Here is a 22,671-nt window from a genome sequence, read left to right as displayed (position 1 = left end):
TGGGTCACTTTCATTTTTTTCTTTCTCATCACATTTACTTTATTGATCCTGTCTTTCCTCCTTTTTCTCTCTTACCTGGTTACTTCTAGATTAGTAACAGGATGGGAACTCCAATGGGAATCCCCACTTGGCCACTTTCTGCTGAGTAAAATAGCCAGACTTGGCAAACGGAAGACACTCTTGTCAGAAGCAATGGGGAAAATACCCATCTTGAGTATCACAGGTTTGGTGATGATCTCTCATGCTGCTGCAATGTCCAGGCAACAGTACAGCCACTATGTACTGCCAGCACTTCTCTAAATTATGCCTATGAAGGAACATGTAGGGTGCAAAGATAAGCTTACTCACTATGTTTGAGCCTGGTTTGGCAGCACTGATTTCTCATGGGTTGCTGCACAGAATTCAAGTAGTCTCCAGGAAGGAGGAGCTTGCTGCCATCAGTTACGAGGGAAAATATATCAACTGTTAAAAACAGCCTGAAATTAATTTCACTGGATGAGTGAATTCTGCCAAGTTCTTCGGATTTTCACAAACCAGATTCATCTACTCTTAATTTATGGATCTACTTTTTAAAATGTAAACAACATTCAAAAAATATTTTATTGCATTTTAATATCACTCTTGTCATGTTCTGCACTTTCTTATTTCACTTCCAATGTGTAATGCTCCCTTGTGACAATAACTCAAATTTCCATTTTCATACCATCTTCCTCTCTCACACTCTTGATTTGTTTTCACTCCACTAAAAATAGAAGATCTATAACCTCACTCATATGAACAAAAACATTTTCAAGACAATATTGCTGGTTCCTTTAGCCAAGTGACTCACACAGACTAAGTGAAAGTATCCACCTACTACAGCTTTGCTTCCGGCTGCTACAGAGCTCACTTTCCCATGAATTCTGCTGAACCTTCTTCTGCAGATCTCAAACACTCTTCAGAACAGCAACTGATCAGAAGCTGTTCATGAAAATACTCTAAAAAGATTTGTGGGATGTTTTTTTGTTCTTATATTTCTGATAGACATCAATGAGTAGCATGTGAACTCTTAAAATGACTGGTTAGTTAAAAAGGCATACAGCAAGCATTTAGTTCAAACAAGCAAGGAACAAGCTCATAGCTTTACTATTTTCTTTTCTTTTTAAAACAGCAGCACAGTTTGATAGGTTGACTAAATACCGAGTTTTACTGATACCACTCAAAATAAGATGCAGCACTATTAAACCTTCATTCTGGATATCGACATAGAAAGAGAACTCCTGGAAGTAACTGATCATAGGTGGAAGGGAAATAATTTGTTAGATCATTAGTTATTTGTAACCTGAATAAAGATGCAGACGGACCCATTTCATTTCATCATGTGAGTAGAAGAAATAGGTTTAAAGCTGTAAAGTCTCATAATGCTGGCAGCAATGTAAGAACACATATAACTTGCATAGAAAAGGAAAAATGCTGAAAAATCTAGGAGGGAGGAAAGTGACAGCAAAAGACATGCAATCAAGGGAGATTTGAAACGTACCCTGCATTTTAGTTGTTCTCAATCACATCAGTAGTAGCCTGTTACTGTTCAACTCCATATCCCAAACTTATCTAGATAATGGTAAGAAAATTCAGCAGAGGGAATTCAACTATCAGGAGCTGGCACAGATCAAGCACTTTTTTTTTTTTTTTTTCACAAAGCATTCTAAGCACGTGTCCCTACAAAGCAAAACCCCAGAATGAAAACAGCAAGGTCTATGCAAATGGATAAATGAGGTGAATAACGTTTTTAAGCCTATTCAGCCAGGGCTGGCACTAGGAAGCTATCATCCCATAACCAAAATACAGTCTAAAAGGATTTATTAAGGGTATTAAGTCCACCTCCTTGTGAAACCAGGACTGTTCTCAAAATGCTCTGAGCAGCAGTTTCTATCTGAGCTTTAAATGCATGAAACAATGGCTTTTTGATTCCTCGCCTTGAAATATATCCAAGCTTGGGTTTCAGTATTCAGTGACTTTTGCTGTTCTCCACCTACAGATGCTACATATACAAGAGAAAACCACAATTTTCATTAGCTGGACATATACCAGATTCTGTTCAGTCAGTAAAAACATCTTTCTATCTCTATTTAGGGGCTATACAGGTGCAGCCTCAACAGCTGCCAGACACCCGCATGCAAAAGGCCTTAGTCTTTACATCACAACCTGATCACCTATTCTTTTATCCTATTACTCCTACAGACACGGCACCCTGAGGAACATCTCCAGACAGATTCTTCGTCCCTGCTGTCAGGGTTGCTTGTGGACATTTGTAGATACTCACCTATCCTTAGCCAGTAAGCTGAAAGACATTTTACTGTGTTTTGTACCTCCTCATCTAATAATGTTTCACTCTGAATTGCCTCTGGTTCACTGCACTGTTAATTAGTGTTTATGCATTACCAGGGATGGATGCATGTCAGAAGTGACTTTAATGATTTCTCTATAGCTTGTGTTTCAGTTTCCATTCATAAGGCACTTCAACCTACATTAATCAAATTGTTTCCCCCTTGTAACATTTTGGCATTTACATAGTATTTCTAATTCTAAAGAGGAAAAAAAAAAAGGCAGAGCAGCTGAGGAAGTAGAAGTCCAAATACCAATATTTGTCTTTGTCTGAAATACTCAAGTTGGCCAGGACAATATAACATTTTTCAAGTGTTTATCAAAGCAGTATTTTCTACATGTCATTTGAATCATTAAACAAGAATAGCTGAGCCTTGCCTTAAATACTAATACAATGGGACCTTAATTGTTCAGCAATATTGTTTTAAGACAAAGTTTCACACACACAAAAAAAAATCCCAAACCTTGTAACCAGTACAATACCCATATAAGACAGCCATGTGTCACTGTGGCAAGGATTTCTTTAACAGCACACAGCTTTTCATGCACGTTTTAAGGACATAGTCATAGCTCACATACACTTCCCATTTTTATTACCTAATTATCAGAGAGACAATTTGCATTAATAAACAGTTCCTAGAGTATCTGAACCTCTTAGCATTACAATGAACATGGCTATAAAATTATTTAGCTATATAATACAAGAACGTGTCTGACTTACACAAATGTTGAATCATTTAGAGGTTTAAAGCAGAGATTTCCCAAATAGGTGCTCTACAGACTCCTGTCAGTGGTTTGCAGCTGGAGGGTTATGGTTGTCTGGTTACACGGTACTCCTTCCCTATGGACAGTGGGGAGAGAAGAGATTAAGGAGGAACAAACATTGACTGAAAAAAATACTTCAGTTTATCAAAAGTAGTAAAAAAAATGTGTTGTTTGTTTGTTTGGGGTTTTCTTCTTTGTTGTTTGGAGTTTGTTGTTGTTTGTTTGCTTGTTTTTTTCACTGAAGACTGTAGCCCTACAGTTTCCTCTTTTGCATTTGATTATGATTTTGTCAAAGAGATTGCTTATACTGAAGTTTTCCCTTTCAGACTGTTTTCCCTTTTCCAATCCATCCATTTCTGAGAGAGGTTGTTCTTTGCAAGATATTTTTAACAGGAAAAGCATTTCACAATCTCAGAAACAGGTAAAAGAGAAGTGTCAGCTGGTTTAGGAAGAAGCTTGCTGATGACTAAAATGCAAAAAGTGAGAGTACAAGGAATAGAAGCAAGAAGAGGTAATGAAATGGGAGGACAACTCTATGGTTTGGGACAAAATCAGGAAAGCCAAAGCCATCTGAAGCTCAAATTATGGAGACTAACACAAGGAGGGATTGGATAGGCCCCTGAGCATGCAAAAGAGAGCTCAGTGAAAACATGAGGGTGCTGATGAGTGGAGAAACAAAACTAGTAGTGAACAGCACTGGAAAGGCTGAATGTCTTTTCTGCCTTCATCTTCAAAGGCAAAGCCTGCTCCAAGACCTCTGCACATAGTGTAGTCTGCAAAGAAGAGGGGCAACCAGTGACAGGGCAGCAATAGGCCAGGAACTGCTTACAGGTTGGACATACTCAAAGCTAAGGGGCTGGTTTGGATGCCCGCAGAGGCGGCCAACATGCCTGTGATGCTACTGACTGTTACTTGTGAAAAACTGCAGTAATCAGAGGAGGTCCCTGATGACTGGAATGACTAGAAAAAAAGGGAAATGATGGCTACAATAGGTACCAAGTCACAATTCAATACACAGGGACCTTAATAAACTCAAGGACTGGGACAGCAGAAGTTCATCAAGAAATGGTGCAAAGTTCTGCCCCTGGGAAGGAATAGCCCTATGTCATGGTGCAGCATGGAAGCCAGGGCAAGTAGCAGCCCTGGCATAGGGCAAATTGTACTTCCATTTCACATGTTGTCCTCTCATCTTTGGCTGTAAATTTTTCTGTTTCCTCCATTCTTCAGTTGTACATGACTAACACCTTGTACTAGGATCCATCTCTCCATGCCCTCATACCTCCCACCACACATTTCAACACCTCCAGCTCTTGCCTCCTGTATCCTAAGCCATGTTACGAACTCAAAAACACAAACCTAAGTAGTCTTGAGTGCTGCTCAAAGGTCCTTGTGGAAGCTAAGGAGTCACATAGGAATAAGTTTCTGTTCCTCATCTAATGCACCTCCTACCCTGCTGCCTTAGGGAAAACTTGCTCCATGGCACATGTGAGATAAAAAGACAACCTCTATTAACTGAGGAGAGAAACACCTCAGACCACCTCTTGTCTCCACAAGTTAAGAGTGTAAATACAAGCAGTCAGGCAAAAAGTTACTGTATTGCAGCCATTTTTTGGTTACTGCACATCTATGGAATATTACCTCCAACATCTTCAGAATAATACAGAATAATTTCATCTAAGGTGATTTACCTTATTCTTAAAGGCGACTTACCTCATTATTAAAGGTGATTTACCTCATTGTTAAAGGTGATACACCTTATCGAAGCTAGGTTACCTTCCTTGTGCACCAGAGTACTGAAACAACTGCTATTGTACAGCTGGTGTGTGTAACTTGATAAATATGACAAAAATGAAAAGCATTTGGCAGGACAGGTTTGGACTGCAGGTGGCTGAGGCCCATCCTGCACAGTGGCCATCCGCTGCGAGGTCCTCAGTGTCTGCTGTTGGGCAGACTGGAATCACATCAGCATGGGAAACTGGGTCCCCCAGCACATCCCAGAAGTGGGGCTGCACAGATGGTAGACAGTTCAAAGCTCTTTTGGGCAGAGGAGACTCTGAACTTGGGCCAACAAGACATCTCAGAGGCCAATGAAACCACACAGCCTTCAATCAGAAAGGGAAGTACTACCAACCCAGAGTTCTAAGAGGAATAAACGTATTTTTTCAGGCTTTTTTTGGCCTAAGAGTACAAATAGTTTCTGGATAGCCCAAAGTATGTCTTTTAAACTATTAAGATGTTTAACAATTTTGTTTTGTCCTACTCCAGTTAAACATGCCATAATTTCAGTATACATAATTTCCATAAACAATTGCTGAGTTTGGTACATTATCATATATGTAGACGAGTTTTGGCCTTGGTTTTGTTATAACTGCCTCTGCAACTTTTGCAATACCCCTTTATTTCTCTGTCATTGTCTCCTCATCTTGTTTAATGTCATTGGTTATAATTTCTATCCTAATAAACTCCCATTGAGAGCCACAGATAAAAAGGGTGCAGAAACAAAGTATACTACTACACAGAAAATAGATCTTCAAATTGCTGGTCTCAAAACCACATTTCAAATTACCTTTTTTTTTTTTAAAGCCAATTATCACTAAAATGTGTTTCAGGAATACATTCAATACTTGCTTATTAAGACATAAAAGCTTTTAACTACCACAAAATGGAGACTCAATTGCTCAAATATTGTGAACAATTCCAAACTTTCTCAGGTCTAAAGAAAAATTTTTCTAACTGTATCAGTTATCCAAGTATTACAACTTGCAATTCAGGATATAAAAGAGTCATGTCAGTAGAGATTTAAGCTCATGAAAGTATAACAGTACCTAATGGTTAGTGAACTGCACTGGAACATTCCTTAAAGCAATTTCTCTTTTTTCTACCTCTATGTTACAATGAATTTTTTTTCACCCAACCCATGTGAAAACTGCAGTTTTTTAAACAGGTTAGGGGTATGCTGCTACCCTGAAAGTCAAGCAAAACTTCTGGGCACCCACAAATAGGCCTGCACTTTATAGACCAAACTGGTTTCAGAAAGGCAAGAAATTTTTAGAATGACTGATTAGCTCTAAGCTTATAAGCAATAATGATAAAGAATAGCAAATTCAGTAAGAAGAGCCTTTCCAGGACGGTAATTTTTTACACTGAAATACACTGCCATGAGAAGCAAACTTGCATGAAAGATACACTGCAGTTCTTTCTAATGGTTCTATTTCGGTTTTCATCTAGTGATACACCAATGGACACGGAAACAATAATTATATTTGTTTCCTATGTTTCCGGTTTCTCAATAGTTTTTCCTTTCAAATATGTAATGCCACAGCTGCATTCTCTGAATATCTTTGGCTTGATTATAGAGGTCCTGCAACCTGTTTTATACTGTTTGTGCCAGGAAATAACTGAAAAGAACGAAAACAGGCTAACGCTTGAAGAGATGCTGTGAGCACATCTTCCTAGCCACATGCACATAATTAAAATTCCCAGTGCTATCTATGAAAACTCCTACTAATCTAGTCCTTGGGAAAGTACAAAAATCTTAATTAGCCATCAGCCTTTTGTCTGAGTTTACCACAAGTTTTCTATTTCCTCTAGTTACTTGATGTCCACAGAAAAACAAAACCAAATCAACCAACCAAACAAACAAAACCACCACCAACAAATTGTCCCCTACCCCTTTTTAAGGCTGTTCAGACTGTGCTGCATCAGGTAGGTCAAACTTTGCAAAATCGGGATTTTCTGCCAGGTTTGGTGGATGATATCATTCCTTTCAGAGCAAACAATTCTGTCCTCCCTAGCCTGTGGATTTCCTTCCTGTTGTCTATCACTATACTTTTCACATGTATCACACTTATCCATGTACATTTTTACTTAACACACTTGCCTGGGCAGCCAGTGCATGTCCTGCTTCAACCTCACTCTACCTTTATCCCTTTACCATGTTGTCAGCACCTGTTGGGACTAATGCTCCCACTGTAACTCCAAACCTGTTTTGTTACATACAGATCCTCCCTTCTGCCACCTCCAAAAATTCCAGCACATTCCTATGCTACTTTATGCTGCCACAAGAATTTGTGCAGCTCCACAACAAACCACATCAGGGAAACGGTGCAGATTAAACCTTACCAAGCAAAAAATCAGCAAGCGTCTTCCTACAGCAGTGCTGTGTTATGCCATCTTCAAGTATTTGTGTCAGGATGGGATCAATATTAAGAACTGTGGCTTCAGAAGGTCTGAGCAGCCCTGAAGTACAAACAATTAATATTCTAAATATCCCTTGATATATTGATCTTGTTAGAGATCATAGTCTCTGAAGCAGGGAAGCTTAATCCTTCCTAAATTCAGTGTATCTGCCTGCAGTCCTATTTTTGACTCCCAGGACATGCCTGGGAACCATCACAGCTTGTTAGCTCAGAGCTAGTGACCTCTTCTCTGACAGTTCCTACTCCAAAGGGGAGAGTGACGTTTCTAAGACCTGGTATCTCTGGTTCAGTTTACCTTAACACCTCAGGAGCTTCTCCCATGGGTTCTCAAACTGTTCAACAAGTTTTTCTTTCCTATATGTCTCTTATACTGCCTGTTCATTTTCTGTGAGCTGCAATTTTTAAACAGAGACAGACAGGCATCACAAGACATTTTGTTTTTGGAGACTAGTGTGGATGGAGAAAAGTGAGACTTATTGCGGTCTTTCTATGTACTTCATTTTTGTTCTTAAACATTTTAGTCTCCTGTTTTGAATAGATAGATAGGTAATTCAAACTTGGAGTGTCTCTTGTCTCACAGAAAAGAAACGTGGTCATCATCACTCTAAACATTCTGCTCATGTGTACTGATCCATATCAGGCATTACACTTCTGAAGGTTTGCATATCAAAAAGTTAATTAACAGATATAGTCCATTTCCATATGTCTCCCTCTAAAGGTTATTGCAACAACATTTCCTGAATATCCGTTAACAATTTAATGGCAGCCTGGCAGTGGTATCATGACAAATAAATTCAAGTGACATGCAGATTGCAGTGGCAGAATACGAAGTATAATGAAGCAATGTACTTCTTAGGGAGATGTGACATGAAAAACATTGACCTGTGGTCTTAAGTCGTTTTCATAAGACAAAAGCTTTCTTGGTAATAGAAACAAATCAGTCAATGTTCTGAAAGACTAATATTACAAACCATAAGGGAAGCTATTCATCTGTGTTACCTCCATTTAGTGAAACAGCAGTCATTATTATTCCACCTTTGTACTTAAAGTTTGCTGATAACGTTAGCTGCACTACGACAAAGTAGCCTTCTTGATTAATGGGAGATACCTCCAGAAATGGCAGTGGGACTCAACTTAGAAACATATGCTACCTTGCTGGTCATATTAAACAAAGCCTGCCTGACATTAGGAACACAAGGCTGGACTTAAATGACAGGACAGAATATTAATTGCAGAGAAGCTGAAGATAGTGCGGCGGCCCCACAAGAAATATTGCCAACTCAGAGATTGTTTATATTGATAAATGACTGGAACATGAGGTGGATGAAAGAGGGGTCATGAGTGCAAATATCCTGCATAGGAAGAGAAAGAAAAGGAAAGGAAAAGAAGAAGGGGGGGGGGCGGAGGAAGTATAAACATATACTATATTGCTTTGCAAGAGGACCAAAGTTGTGCCTCAGAATTTCCTTTGCAAGATAAAGAAGTTGCATTGCTACAGGCACTGAGATTTGGAGAATTTAAGTGATTCACAAGAAATTTGTGGTGCAGGTAGAAAAGGATCACAGGCTATGATTACAAACTGTGCTTTTTGACTGTAAGGTCATCCTTCCACACACACTCAGCAGCCATCATCTCCTGAGGAGCTGAAATGTCACAACGATTCTTTCCTTTATGAGCCTCACTCTCATTTGCAAGTGTCTTTGCCATTCTGGTTTCTAAATGAGACAGTATTTGGAAATATCAAGGCACCAGGGGAGATGTCATTGATATATTTCTGATCTGAACTAGAAATAACCTCGTTTTCAACCACTCCTTTCCTCAACCTGCAGTGATTTGGGGAGATTTTATTAACTTAACTGACCAATTCTGTCCTAATGTATACCACAAGCAACTCCACTAAACCCAGTCCAATTGCACAAGATCCAGGCAAACAGGCACAAAAGCTGAACAAAGGCTGTCAGGTGGGACTTTGTGGAATTAACCACAAAAAGTTGTGAGTCATTTGCTTGAGAAGGGGATAAATGAACATGCAGAGCAGAATAGAAGGGTAGAGGAAAGGAGGTAAATGAATGAAGCAGATAATATAGGCAGAGCTGAAAAAGGCATCACAGATAAAGATATGCAACATCTCTGCATGGTTAGCAAAATATAAGGTAACTAGTCTATAACTGAAATGGGTCCATGAAATGAGAGCATTTGAAAGTTCTGCACAAATCCAGAACAGTTGTTCCTGCTGATGCAACATGAACGGCTAATTATGATGAACATAATACTGAGAGATCTCACTTGATTTCAGGCCGACCAGGCACTGCGCAAGAAAACTGGTAGACAATTTCATGCCCTATCAGCTTAAGATATGAAATTATAGGGGTAGACAATGACACAGAACTGAGAAAAAGAAAATAGTCGATGGCCCTGTTATTAGATCTGTGCGTAAAACTACATTATGAATATGTCTAACAAGAACACCACCAGGTGCCACAGCAAAATATATAACCATAGGAAAATCAAGGACTTCACTTCCATAGAAGAAAAAACGCTGAAGTATCCCGGACTGGGGGAAAAAATCCTGTCTCAGCAAAGACAAAAAAATTACTATCCATCTTTAACTGACAGTAATATATAATTGTGATTTCTCTTTAAAATCTGAATGGTTTTTCAAGGGGAAATCTTAAATACTCTAGTATTTTTTGCCTATCACACATCTTAAAAAATGAAATGGAATTTCTAGAGCAAAACTGAATTTACATAATCTAGATAACAACTGCAGTTTCAATTCGCCAGCAAGAATGAATATCAAAACCACTGTATGATTGCAAAGAAGTTTGGTTTAAGAATTTGTCACTCATACTAGCCATTATATTATCTACTTAGATCAGCTACTACCACTTGGATAGTTTTAAGAGACCTTGTGTTTGTTTATAGTCATTCATCAACCTTCCATAAAACTTGGATGTTATTCATGAGCTTCTGATCAACTGACCTTCAAAGGGACTCTTAGGATTTAGAAAAATAATGTATCAGCCTTATTTTTTAAGCCTTGACATATGCAGTTGAGATACAACTTAAAAAAGAAATAAAATTGTCAAATCTTTGTAAGAGCCTAGTTGAACATTTTTGTCTTTTACCATCATCCTTAGATCAGCTCCTTCTGTTGTAGACTTGAACATGAATATCTCAGTGAAATGACGGAGAGCAGCACAGGAACATCTGCCGTTCCTCAGCCTGCATCCCATGCTGTGCCTCTCATATAAGTTCAGCAGAGCATCTCTCATTCAGAAAAAGGGAATGCAATGATATTATTGTATTTCTTAGAGGCCGAGTGGTTGGGTTGCTTGAAATTATGGTAGCTTGTATAAACGCCCCATGGGCTGGCTCTTGTGGCTTCTCTTGATAAGGTGATGTGACTCCTTCCCAAAGGTCAGCCCTGCACCCTGTTCATCCTGCAGAAGCAGAAACAACGAGGCTGGTTCCCCAGGGGTCATCCTCTCACTGTGCAACATCTTCTTGCATATCCTTTCTGCTTATCCCATTCTTCCCCATGGCAGGTGTGGCCCCAAGCTCCATCTTTGGGGCAGCAAAATTCAGTTTTCCTTACAGTGCTAAGAAACCTTGAATCAGCTTCATTTGGAAATATCTCACTGTACCTTTCTCCAAAGGGAACAAAGTGGATGATCAGACATGCTCTTCTCTAGTCTCCAAAATGAAAACAATAAATATAAATGTTAAGTAGATCTCCTATTTCAGTACTGTCATAATGACTTAGGGAAACTGTATAGAGAAAATGAATGCAAACTCACAACGAATCACTTTTCTCTGGAAGGTTTTATTCTCTCTTGATACCAGCGGAATCTGTCTTGAATGGAAAGAGAGGCAAAAAGATCTCATAAAGTCAGATAATCAGAAATAAACTTAGCAAGATAAAGCAGGCGAATGGGTTTCTTGCCCTTTTACTGATTTAGCTTTAACTTCAGCACAAAGATCCCTGCAAAATTTCAGAAAATTCAGCCAAAGGTGGTATTAGCAGTTGAGCCCATTAAAGGAGTACAACGATGGCAATGCATTGAAGAGTCTCAATTCCCCAGTCTCCTGGATGATTTGCAGATTGGGAGAGGAGCACTGATTCCTCCTAGAAGGTGAATCACAGGACCATGGCCCCAGTCACCATCATTCTGCAGAGATGACTTCCACTGCTTCTCCAAAAGCACTTCTCCAAAAACATTCTTCTTTGTCATAATCTAACCTTTTGTAAAATTACACAAGTGAGTTAGTCAAAGCTACCCATAGGTATAGAATTGGTCCTCTGGACCTTTGTGAAGTGGAAGAGGAAAAAAGTGACCACTGTCATAATTAATAGTTGTATCTAAACTATGTTCCAGCAGCAGGAGATCTCTCATCTCTGTACCACAATTTCTCCATGCCCAGGACAAAGCAATAGTCTCCTTTTACCATAGATGTGAGCTATATGACTCCCTCAGCCCAGTCAACTTTATGTCCAAATCCAAAAGATACTATTTAACTTTACTCTCTTTCAAATACTACAAAAACTTAAAAAAGCAAGCAAGCAAACAAACAAACAAACAAATCTATCTTATATATTCTAGTGAATAACTTGATCCAATACCAGCCTGATTGACTCCATTTCCAGAGATGTCCGTGACACTGAGATGTTTTGAATCGCCCATATTATAGACAGGATGACTGTTTACAGGATATTATGTATATAAGCAGTTTTGCTCTTTTAGTCTTAGCTCTGCAAACAGGGCTAGCCCTAAGGCAAGGCCTAAGGCAGAAAGTGAAATACATTTTTTAAAGGCTGTTTGTTAATTGAGCCCTAAACTGCTTCCCTGTTCCTTGACAGTTTTATCCTAACATAAGAACAAATCAATGTTAAGGCACTCTACCAGATGCTGGGCAACTCAGACTACTCAGAGTCTCCTCTCACTTCCTCTGCAGCTGAGATCTCTCAGCACTACCAAATTTTGCTCAGCATCTAACAGGATTCAGCCCAAAATGGGTTGCAATATACATATGAATATTTTAATTACATGCTGCTATGCAGAACAGAAAGCAGCCAGCAAAGCAAAAACAGCTCAACTAAGAACTTGTAAACTGTGTGACAACAGTAGTATTACAATTTCAGCCTGTTTATTATGCTTTGGGCATTTGTCTCTAAAAGGTTGTGATTGAGGACACCGCCAGCTAGTACTTTGAAAAAGAAAGATGGCAGGAGTTTTGCCAGATGTTTACTGCCCTCGGTCACTCAGTGCAGAAAATGATGAGAAAATGAAGACATTTCTTTGACCATAAGCCTGAAATTCAGCCTTTTCCTGAAGGCCATTGCACTGAAGGGGGGTGTTCAGTAGGTTTCATGAAAGAAAAAAGCTCCATCTGGCAGCAAGAGAAGTAGGAAAGCAGAGAAGTGGTTGAGCAGCAGCCAGGCTCTGCTCTCAGACCTGCATCAAGCGTACTGGAGTGACACAAGGCACCCAAATCTTGCCTTCTGTCCATGGTGACACTGCACAGAGGAAAAAAACATTGGCATTTCACTTCTCATCTAGGACACTGTGATTGACTATCTAGATCAATAGCTTTCAGATTTTCATTTGTCCAGTGAGGCAATGGTTTTTGGTAACTGGCATCTCCTTTGCCACTTCTCTTGCCTTCTTGCCCATTGGTGTCCATGCTGCTAGAGTGCTCCACTGATTGACGTCTTACACCTTAAATAAGGAATTTCAGACTTCCCATTTTATTTCATATGGGGCTTTCAAGACACTTTGAAGATTTTTGGGGTGCCATTACATCTTCTAATGAAGTCTGATAGCAGTTTTTTCCCAGCTGCATACAGCCATCACCGTAGTTCTTCAGCATCCTAGAGTTACTATTTCGGCATCTCAGAACAGCTGTCTCTGGTGAGGACAGTAGCCCCGGATGATATCTCCAACCAATGCCAAGTAACGCTTGTGCCTGCTATTTCAGTGCCAGTATTAACAAGGTTCCAGGATTCAGAAGCTATTCATTTATTGTAATGACTGTAAATATTTAATAGGTAAATTCAGTGCCAGCCTACTTTCTGCTCTTGTCCACCACAATAAAGGTGAATATATCACCCAGTAAGCATCCAATACATGAGATTGCTTAGTAACTTCTCCTGCATCTACACTGGTAGAATTTGGCCTCTGCTATAGAGTTGGACTTGAAACTTATTTTCATGGTCGTGAAGATGGATTACATGTAAGAAATTTTAATGTTGTCTTTCTAAATCACCAGGAGGCTGGAGTATTATCTCCAGAAACAGATCAAAGCTTAGAAATTGGTAAAATCTAAAATCCAATGTCAGCTGTTGATACCAGCATAGAAAGACAGTGTTGAGGTCCCAGTTGTGAACATCAGGACATGTCATACAGCCAAGTAGTAGAGGTTCAGGCAGAAGCAGGGCAGCCCAGAAAGCAGCCAAGGGACATGGAGAACCAGAAAGTACAAGAGGAAGAGCCAGAAGTAAAATAGTATGGAGGAGCTTTGCTGAACAAACACAGCCTAAGGCATAAAGGTGAGACAAATAGTTATAGGGAGTCTATACAGAGATTTGAGCTTCAGTAAGGTACAAGGAAACTGTTGGGATGAACATGAAGTGAGGTGACCCTGGCAGAGTGGTCCCTGCACTGTGGGTAAATGGCCTCTAAGAAAGAGTTTGCTTGGACAGCTGTCCAAATACCTTGACTGAACAGACAGAAGTTCAGGAATCCAAGAAGAAACAGCCTAAAATTTATTTTCAGTATTCTCTCTTTGAGTTTCATTCTGCAGAAATAATTTTTTAAGCATCCTTCATCTCTTTACCAGCCTACCAAACAGCCAGGTAAAACTGGGAAATAAGCCTGTTTGGAACAACAAACATCAAAGTGATTTAGGGGGAGAGAGAGAATTGCTTGGCCAGTTTTCCTTGTCTTTATTTTTAACTTAGCAATGAAAGGGAGAGAGAATTTCTTGGTATCAAAAATAAAAATATTCATGCCTTTCAGAGTCATTATCACCTCATCTAAAGGGTTAAGCCATAGCGTAGGTAAAAGCTCTGAGATTCCTCAAAAGACAAGGAATCTGATGCTGTCGTGACATTTCTAGTTTAATACTGGCTTCCTACTTACCCTGTTAATGAAAGATTTGTCAGTTTCCAGAAGATTTTAAGAACTTGAGGGAATTAAATGAAATATTATTTTTCCTCTCTAGAGGTTCTACTTTAAACCATCTACAATCACACTTTTTCTCCTAGAAGTCACTGTACTTTGCTTTAAAAAGAGTTCTAGGTTGCAAAACGGAACAAGATCAAAATTCGGTATTATCCTGCAGACCTAGCTCTCTTTTCATCTAAATGCTGCTGTATTTCCTAAAAGCTTTGATGAACCTGATGGGATGCGAAGGTTGAGACAGAGCCCAGGTGAATCTCAAACCCTTAGTAAAGTTTTGTTCTCACACTGAATAAAGTGTGAAGGAATTTGATGAATTTTGCTACCATAAGTTTGATGCATGTTCATGTCCCTAATTCAAAGCAAATTTCAGAACGTGTGAAGCCACAGACTTCTATGTTCTGTTAGTTTTACCAGACTTTCTTGCATATGTACTGTCTCTATACAGAGACATAACAAGATCTAAAGAACTTTAAAATCTAACATAAATGTGACCATGTATAGGTTGACAAAAGAGACTTGAATACCAGGAGGTCTAACTCAGTGGACTATCTATGAGCCTGGACTATGTCCCCACAGTCTTTGTAAACCTGTGCCTGCTAATCTTTACCATTATGAAGAATCATATCGTCATCATCAACTCTTCTTGGCTTCAGATAATAGATTTTCCCTGGCAAGATCTGGGATGTCACAATAGTGTTTACCTAGGTACTATTCAGGACAAAATCCATTAAAACATTTAAAGACATGTTTTTCTGAAATTATAATAAATGTCAATAGATGGTCCTGACAAAAAGGAGTGTCTGAATTCATTCTAAGGACTCTCTCTTCAATATGTCAGTATTAAGCCCCTTCAGCAAATTACCTCCTTTTTCCTCATTCTAGGGTCATCAGTTAAACTCTCATATTCATCAGCACTAGCAATCAAACATCATCTAGTGCAGTCAGACAAGCAGACTCCATCTCTGAATTCAGAAGTGTTTACAATCCTCACCAAAAGACACTTATCCCTCCTCAATTAGTATAGAGTTGCAAAATAAACAATCAGGTGAAAATTGCATTTCTCAGCTTGGGCATTGCAAACAAAACCAAAAGAATGAGTGTTTATTGGAATGAGCTTGGCAAATAGTGACTTCTCACCAATGGGCTATCCACACATTACCTATGGATTGTTATCTGATAAATCTCCTTAATAATGTGCTACTTTACATAGAGATTGTTGACAGCTTCCGTAATGGCAATAGGTGATGACATATGCATTCATCAGAAAGGACATGAAAATGAAAATTGTGATATACATATTCAGCTTCCAAAAAGTCCAACTGATAACAGCACAGGCTGGGTTTTCGGTCACGTTATTTTTATTAGAACTACATTGTAAAGACTGGATTAGGCACATGAGTTATTTCAGTGAGTTGTTTGTTTTTCTATCTGAATATAGAACAGTTTCAGTCTTGAAAAGCTACCTAGACCTGAAGAAAAACAACCTAAAGCTATGTCGTAGTAGGAATTCAGGACTGAAATCTCTCTATCAGCACGTATATTCATAACATTTTGATGATATAGTCAGCATGTTCCAGTGTTTGAAGTGAAGCTTGTTTAAGTCTCTTCTTTGCCACAACTTTTCAGCAACTAGTTTATTTCCTTTCATTTGGAGTTTACTTTTTTTTGCTGATTACAACTATGCATAATTCCTGTAAACCTGAAAGTAATCTGCAACAGAGACGCTGAGGGAGACAGGGAGCAGTGTCTATTTCTCACCCTGTATTAACCCCTTGACTGACTTTCAGTTGAGGGAGACATTGAACTCTACAGAGGGACTTATTTTATAAGGACGTCAGTGGTATGCACACCTCTCTCTAGAAGCCTGTCTTGAGCTATAATAGTTGCCTTAAGCTGTCTAGAGGAAAGAAATGAGTATTTTTAGGCAGGATTCACCCAATCTATTTTGTACATCTGCTTTACAATGCAATAAGACAGACTTCACTCAAGAGAGTCCTGTTCCTCTACATTGACTATAAAGTGAATCTCAGTGATTCACTCAGAAGATGAAGTTTACACTACTGATCTCCAAGATTAGATATGCAAAAGCTTACCCCCAAGGTCTATAGAAAAAATGTGTAAACCTTTCTGGCATGGAGAAAAAAAGAAAGCTTTGCCAGAGGAGACTGCAGGAGTGTGTCAGAAAAAGAGCTACATAGTTTTCTGTCTGACACCTGCGATCAAGGTGATATTGGCCTCACAACGTGCAATTTACCTGTTTGACCTGAAGAACTCATATTCATTTCTTGCAAAGCCCAGGCATTCGATCTGTACGACACAAGTCTGAAACAGAAGTTTTTGGAAGGCTGAGAATGGCAGATCTGAGTCTCCCACTTTCCAGGAAAATGCTGCAACCTCTAGGTAATCCTTTAAGGTGGTGATGGCACAGACATCACTATTGGTCATGTAAATGGAAAGAACCAATACTGATAGTTTGTTTTTTTTTTTTTTAAATAACCAAATCAAGGTACTGGCTCATGAAATCTATGATGATGGAGCCATTGGTGCTGGAAATCAGGGTAGGTTTCAGAATATCCCTGCACTTACAGTTACTTCTGGGAGCTCCCATTTCTGTCTTTCATTTTGGATTACCATGTCTCCCCAGGAAAACTACTCTGAATCTGTTCTGTGAGACCCCAGCTCTTTACTGGACATAGCCCAAACCACCCCACCTGGGGCCCAGACAGTATCTCACTGACATGTAAACAAACAAAAAAATACGATAATATTTTTATTCCCATCATCATTACTCCCCCACAGTATATTTAAGTGTTCCCTTGAGTACATTATCAAATACACAATAAAACCATAATCAATGATAATGATGAGTGATGAAAGGAAGGTGTCCTGGCAGGTGTCTAATAGAACATAAACACTCAACAGGAAGCATCTGGTATCATTTAGTAATAATATCTCTCAAGCTCGGCCATTTTCAGATTTCAATATCCAGAAATCAACCATCCCATTTTTTTTTTTTTCCAGTTAATAAACTTTTTCTTCTTTTTGTCCACAAATATTGACAAGACTATTATCTAAATGAGCATTAGCTCTTTCTTAATTAGCAGGCAATTCAGCTGTGAATCACATACAAAACCTTGTCTGTTTTAATAAATGGTTACATTGCTTTACCAGTGCTGAGCAATTAATTACTCAGAAACTGTGTTCGTTTTTTCATGTGGTATTTTCCTAGCACTTGCATTGTTTACTGACTCATGTCACTGTCACATAGACTAAGAGTTTTTTGCCAATCTAGATTGCTTATGAAGTATCAAAAACCGGAGCCAATTAATGACTTGGAACAGGAATTTGTCTGTACCTCCAATTTTCCATCCTCTCCAAGAGCAGCCAGCTGACATCTACCTGCTTCAATGAAGTCCAGTTACCTATATACGTGTCTAGAAACCTGTATATCTCAAAACAATATTTGAAGACCTTTACTTTCAGATCATTCTCCCCTGCTTTCCTATGGCTATTTAGCAGGTATAAACAAGGCCTGAGACCTCAGATCTGATTGTTCTTTACAATCATTCACAGTAGTGAATATAAAGCAGGTCTAACCCTTCACAGAAGCTGCACAGGACATTTGTCAACTTCAACAGGGCTGTACTAATTTATACCCGCTCCAAACCTTGCTTATGGTATTTTACATTCGCTTGGTCACTGCACGCATGATTACACAAGCTGCAGGGCAGGAAAATTAATAATTCAGACCTCTTCCCTCCTCCACCCACATCTTTTATTTGTATGTAAAACACCTTCTCCATTCCCAGATATATATATACGTATACATATATATATATCTGCAACATAAGTAAACTAATGAGGTATAGCCTTGAGGCATGTCAACTCTGTGCCTCAAAAGTGCCTGCCTTTGGAAACATGGGTTGCTGTTCAAATGTTGTTCCTGCTTTTGTTAATTGATTTAAAAAACACACAAAAATTTGACACTGTGTCTCCCACTGTTCATAACCTAAACACCTCCATACAAGATGACAGTAGGTGCCCTGGGTGGACAGTCTGCACAGTCTGTTTGGGGTACCAAGGTTTTTAGGAATGTTTTTTTTATCATGCAGCTCAAGAAATGTTTCTCTGATCAATGAACACTGTACATAGGCTGTGAGAGCACATTGCAGTCCCATTTCACGTAGGGCTGTTATGACTTGCCAACTCAAGTAGAAGAATGCAAGTCAATTCTATATTGCATTTCAGTATTGAATGCATTCTGATTTTAATTAGTAGGAACAAGGATTGGTTTCCAACAAGATCTGATGAGCCTCTTGCACCAAAAAGGACGTCAAAGATTCGCCCACTAAAAGTGAAGCATTGCAACTGATTCTGACTCGTGGCCGGCCACTCTTCCCAGGACCCTTCAGATACCTCAGCTGTGAGTTAACCCTTTATCACTGTGGCCTTTCTACTCTGTCCTCTTTCACATGGCTGCCCCAGACTGGTAGTTCACTCTCTGCCTCCAAATATATTCTGTTGAGCATGACGCTTGTTTTAAATCCTTCTGCTTTCTCAGTCTGGGGAAATTCACCCAAAGTCATAGACTTCTTCAAAAGATTCATGTGCACTGAAGTGCTTAGCTCCATCCCTAACTCTGGGCAGCAAAGAGTTTTACCTAAGGTCAAAGACTTAATGTGGGATGTACCCATGCAGATGCAAGCATCATCCCACCAGTAAGGGATGTCTACCCTGTAACGGCAACTGCTGTATCTTTAACAATGCCACAGCAAACCAGTAACAAACCTCCAAATAGTGTCTTTCCACTAGGGATTTGAGAGTACTTCAGAAACCACTGCTTACCTACAGATGCTAAAATATGCCTGTGACAGTTTGTAATTTTCAGATAACAGCTCCATTAGTTAGGAAGTTTAGCAAGATTTTTAAAGCTGCATAGCAAGCCCCTAGCAGAGTTGGAAGAGGAGTGTGCACATTCAGCTCCTAACATTGTGTTTCCTACTTAACAGTCTTGTCTTCTTACCCCTGGAGGTTGTCTGGAACAGCAACAGGGTGCAACTTCAGTGCTCAGACCCAGTTTAGCTGTAGTGCATGTTCCCAGTAAATTGCTAAGAAGTCTATTTCAGAAAAAGGATGAGGGATAGATCCTTGATAGTTACAAACCACCAGAGCTCCGTTACAGTCAATAGCTAGTTTGGTCTTCAGCATAAATAAGATTATTATTACACTTTTCTATCAGGCACATAAATATTTTAAATCCTTTGTGAAAAGCCTTCTTTTATTAGGATAACAAGGACTTTCTGTAGATGAAGTCTCCTTCACTAAACTGTCCATTTGCTAGTTAACACATACATTGTTATCTGACTAATAAAAGTCTGATCAAATGTTCTATTGACTTAACCAGCCTATTTTTATTCATATGTTAAACACTGTTTCAATGATCATTTATCTTGCACATAGAGAAACCACTGTTCAATATCAGAATAAACTTTTCTAGCAGAAGATTACCATACTGTGGTTCCTGAACTGGTAGTTTGGATTGCTGATAAACTGAATAACCTTAGAAATTTTATGGAGATCTCCAATAAGCCTTGCTAAAATGCTGGCATCAGCATGCAGGCACATGTGTGCCTCAACCCCACAGCTAACACTCAAATGCCATCCTGTTCAAATAATCATATCTACAGTGTTTCATCAAAATGTAAATTACAAGACAAAAGACTGCTGTGATAAATGGCATGAGACAAACAGGAAAGTCCATAATAAGAGACCAGGTTGAGGAACTCTGACTCTTTCATTTGTAGCTGTTATCAGTACCTAAAGAATCGTACAGAGGTTCATTACTTGTGCTGTTAGGATGCACTAATAGAGACCAAGAAGTTAGTTTCCTCACCCAAACCTAGAGAGACACTGTGGGTTTAGACTAGGATCTTCAGCTCCTGGTTCTGCACTTAAATAAACATTTCTCTTAATATGGTTACAAATCTTGAAGCCCCCCTCCATTACTTTGCTTCATTCCCTAGATGCTATTTTGAAGTCCTGGTTTTGGCTGCTATTGTGAAGATGGCCAAGAGAGGGCACCCGGCCCTTTTCTACATAGACCGCCTTGCGATCTCCAACCACCTGGACGGGGCCAACCAGCTTCCATCTCCGCAAAGCTCATCGCAGGAGGAAACTAACGTGTCCACGGACCCACCAGAATCAACCAGCCACCACGCAGCGAGCGGCCCAAATGCTCTACAGAAGGGAATTTCTGGCCTGGTTGAGCAGGTGTCCCTCACAAACTGCATCCCAAGCAGAACTCCCATGCACAGATATGGGCATCCAAAGTATTTTCTCCATAAATACCTGTTTTTATTTAAAAGTTAGACAAATTGGGAATAGCCCTGAAGATTTCATGCCTCAGGTGTCCCAGGAAGGAAACATGTGAGCTGGTGCTGAGGCTGATGGGACAGGACAGGTTTATTTGCTTGCCCTTTTTGGTATAGTAAGTGGCATTTAGGAAACTGTTGTCAGACCACTGAGATCTAATAACATGGATCACTACAAGAACATTACTGCCCCTGAACACCACTGGCAGTATGTGAGTGAATAATAACCATGCCATCTTTGACAAGGGCATATGTAACCCTTAGGGTATTCAGGGACAAAAACTTGGTGAGGAAAGATGTTCGAAGTTATGGTACCATTGCCAAAAAAGGCCCTCCATGCAGTTTAAAAGATTCTGACAGTGATAAATAAAATCACCCCTTAAACAAACCCTTTTCAATATTATTTAAGATTGCTCTGTTCAAAACTGTTTCATTACAATATATAAGAATATTGGTGTAGAGATACATCTGCTTTGATGCATATAAAAATATTAAAATGCAGGTATTGCCAGCCCAGGGATAAGATGAAAGAAACCGAACATTAATAACACCCACTTAATAGCATTTTAAAGATACAGTTTTTTAACACAATGTACCTGCCAAAGTGTTCAACTGATTTTACATCATGTCAGGGAATAGCTGGCAATGCTTTCAGCTGCACAGGAAAGCTAGTAATCAATGAGAAGAAATGCAATTCACCATGCTTAATAGGTGAGCTAGTGAGGCAGCAATACTTCTGAGAAAATGTCAAAAGTGACACATGGGCATCCTCTTTCTGTCTTGAGTGCTGAAGCCAGACCTGCTTTCACAGGCAAACTGACACCATAATTGCAAGACTTTTCTATTGATATCAGGCAGAAATTATCAATCAGTGCAACAAAAGGCAGGTAAGATAGCCCAATAAATATACATTTCCTTGTATTTTGAGCTGCACAAAGGGATATTAAATTTAACCTAGTTTTCATGTCTCAAAATCCTTTTGATCATTTGCAAATAAAAGAAGACTTACACATATGAAGATATCTCCTTCAAAAGAAACATACTGAAAGTGGCTACTAAATCCAATTTTAAATCCTGTTATTTTTAAATACTGTTCACAGCAGAAGTAATCTAACCACAACACATTCAAGTAGGAACTGGAATAATCACTAATCTGTACAAGTTCAAGTGTAGAAATCATTTATGTAAAACCTCAGCTATGAGGGTTAGGTTTTGCCTGAAGCAATACCTGCCAGTAGTCCCACTGAAAATAGAGCATACTCTCAGAGAAATGCTATTAGGAGAATAAGGGAAAAAAATAAAAATCTTGAACTTTAAAGCATAAAGTTTAAAATTCTTGTCATGGCTTTCACAGACAGCTGACTGCTACCACAAGCTCCCACCATGTGCCCCAGCATCTCTGGCCTTTGTCAGCAATGCTGTCCTTTGCCTCAACCGCTTCTCTTCTCCAAGATCCCAGACCTGCCCAAGTTACAGCTCCTGTCCAGCCATCAGCACCCACCCTGTCTCCTCACATCACTCCCCTGAAACCAGTCTCAGCAGCAGCTGCAGGAACTGAGGACTAATTGTGCTCAGAGAAATAGCCACATCAGGTCTTGCTACTGCTCTATTTAGGACACTGCTTGGTTCTCCTGTTGTGCAGAACAGGCTTTTCAGGTCAGGAGCTCTACTTTTTGTTTCAAGCCCACTGTTAACACTAACAAAGAAATTATTGCATCAACTCTTGTGTGTCTCAGTACCACCACAGAGCAGCTCAATATCTGATGACTACATGGTGACACTATTGAC

General features: G+C 39.4%; 1 protein-coding gene across 8 annotated transcripts in view; it reads right to left on the bottom strand.

The window, feature by feature from the left end:
* Positions 1-22,671, bottom strand: part of TUNAR (transmembrane neural differentiation associated intracellular calcium regulator) — a 165,239-nt gene that overhangs the window by 59,979 nt on the left and 82,589 nt on the right. For 5 of the 8 annotated variants that reach the window (XR_011739428.1, XR_011739427.1, XM_071809613.1 and 2 more), the window contains one exon: positions 3,086-3,205. The exons of 1 other annotated variant lie outside the window; for it this stretch is intronic. The gene's annotated coding sequence lies outside the window, so the exon portion shown is untranslated. Of the gene's footprint in view, positions 1-1,518; positions 1,591-3,085; positions 3,206-16,766; positions 16,812-22,671 lie in introns of those variants that run through there. 2 more of the 8 variants (XM_071809614.1, XR_011739429.1) reach the window with 2 other exon arrangements.

The sequence above is a fragment of the Patagioenas fasciata genome, chromosome 5 (genome assembly GCF_037038585.1).
Source record: "Patagioenas fasciata isolate bPatFas1 chromosome 5, bPatFas1.hap1, whole genome shotgun sequence".
Classification (NCBI taxonomy): Eukaryota; Metazoa; Chordata; class Aves; order Columbiformes; family Columbidae; genus Patagioenas; species Patagioenas fasciata.
The sequence above is the reverse complement of the archived record's forward strand: the minus strand, read 5'-3'. Positions and strand labels throughout refer to the sequence as shown.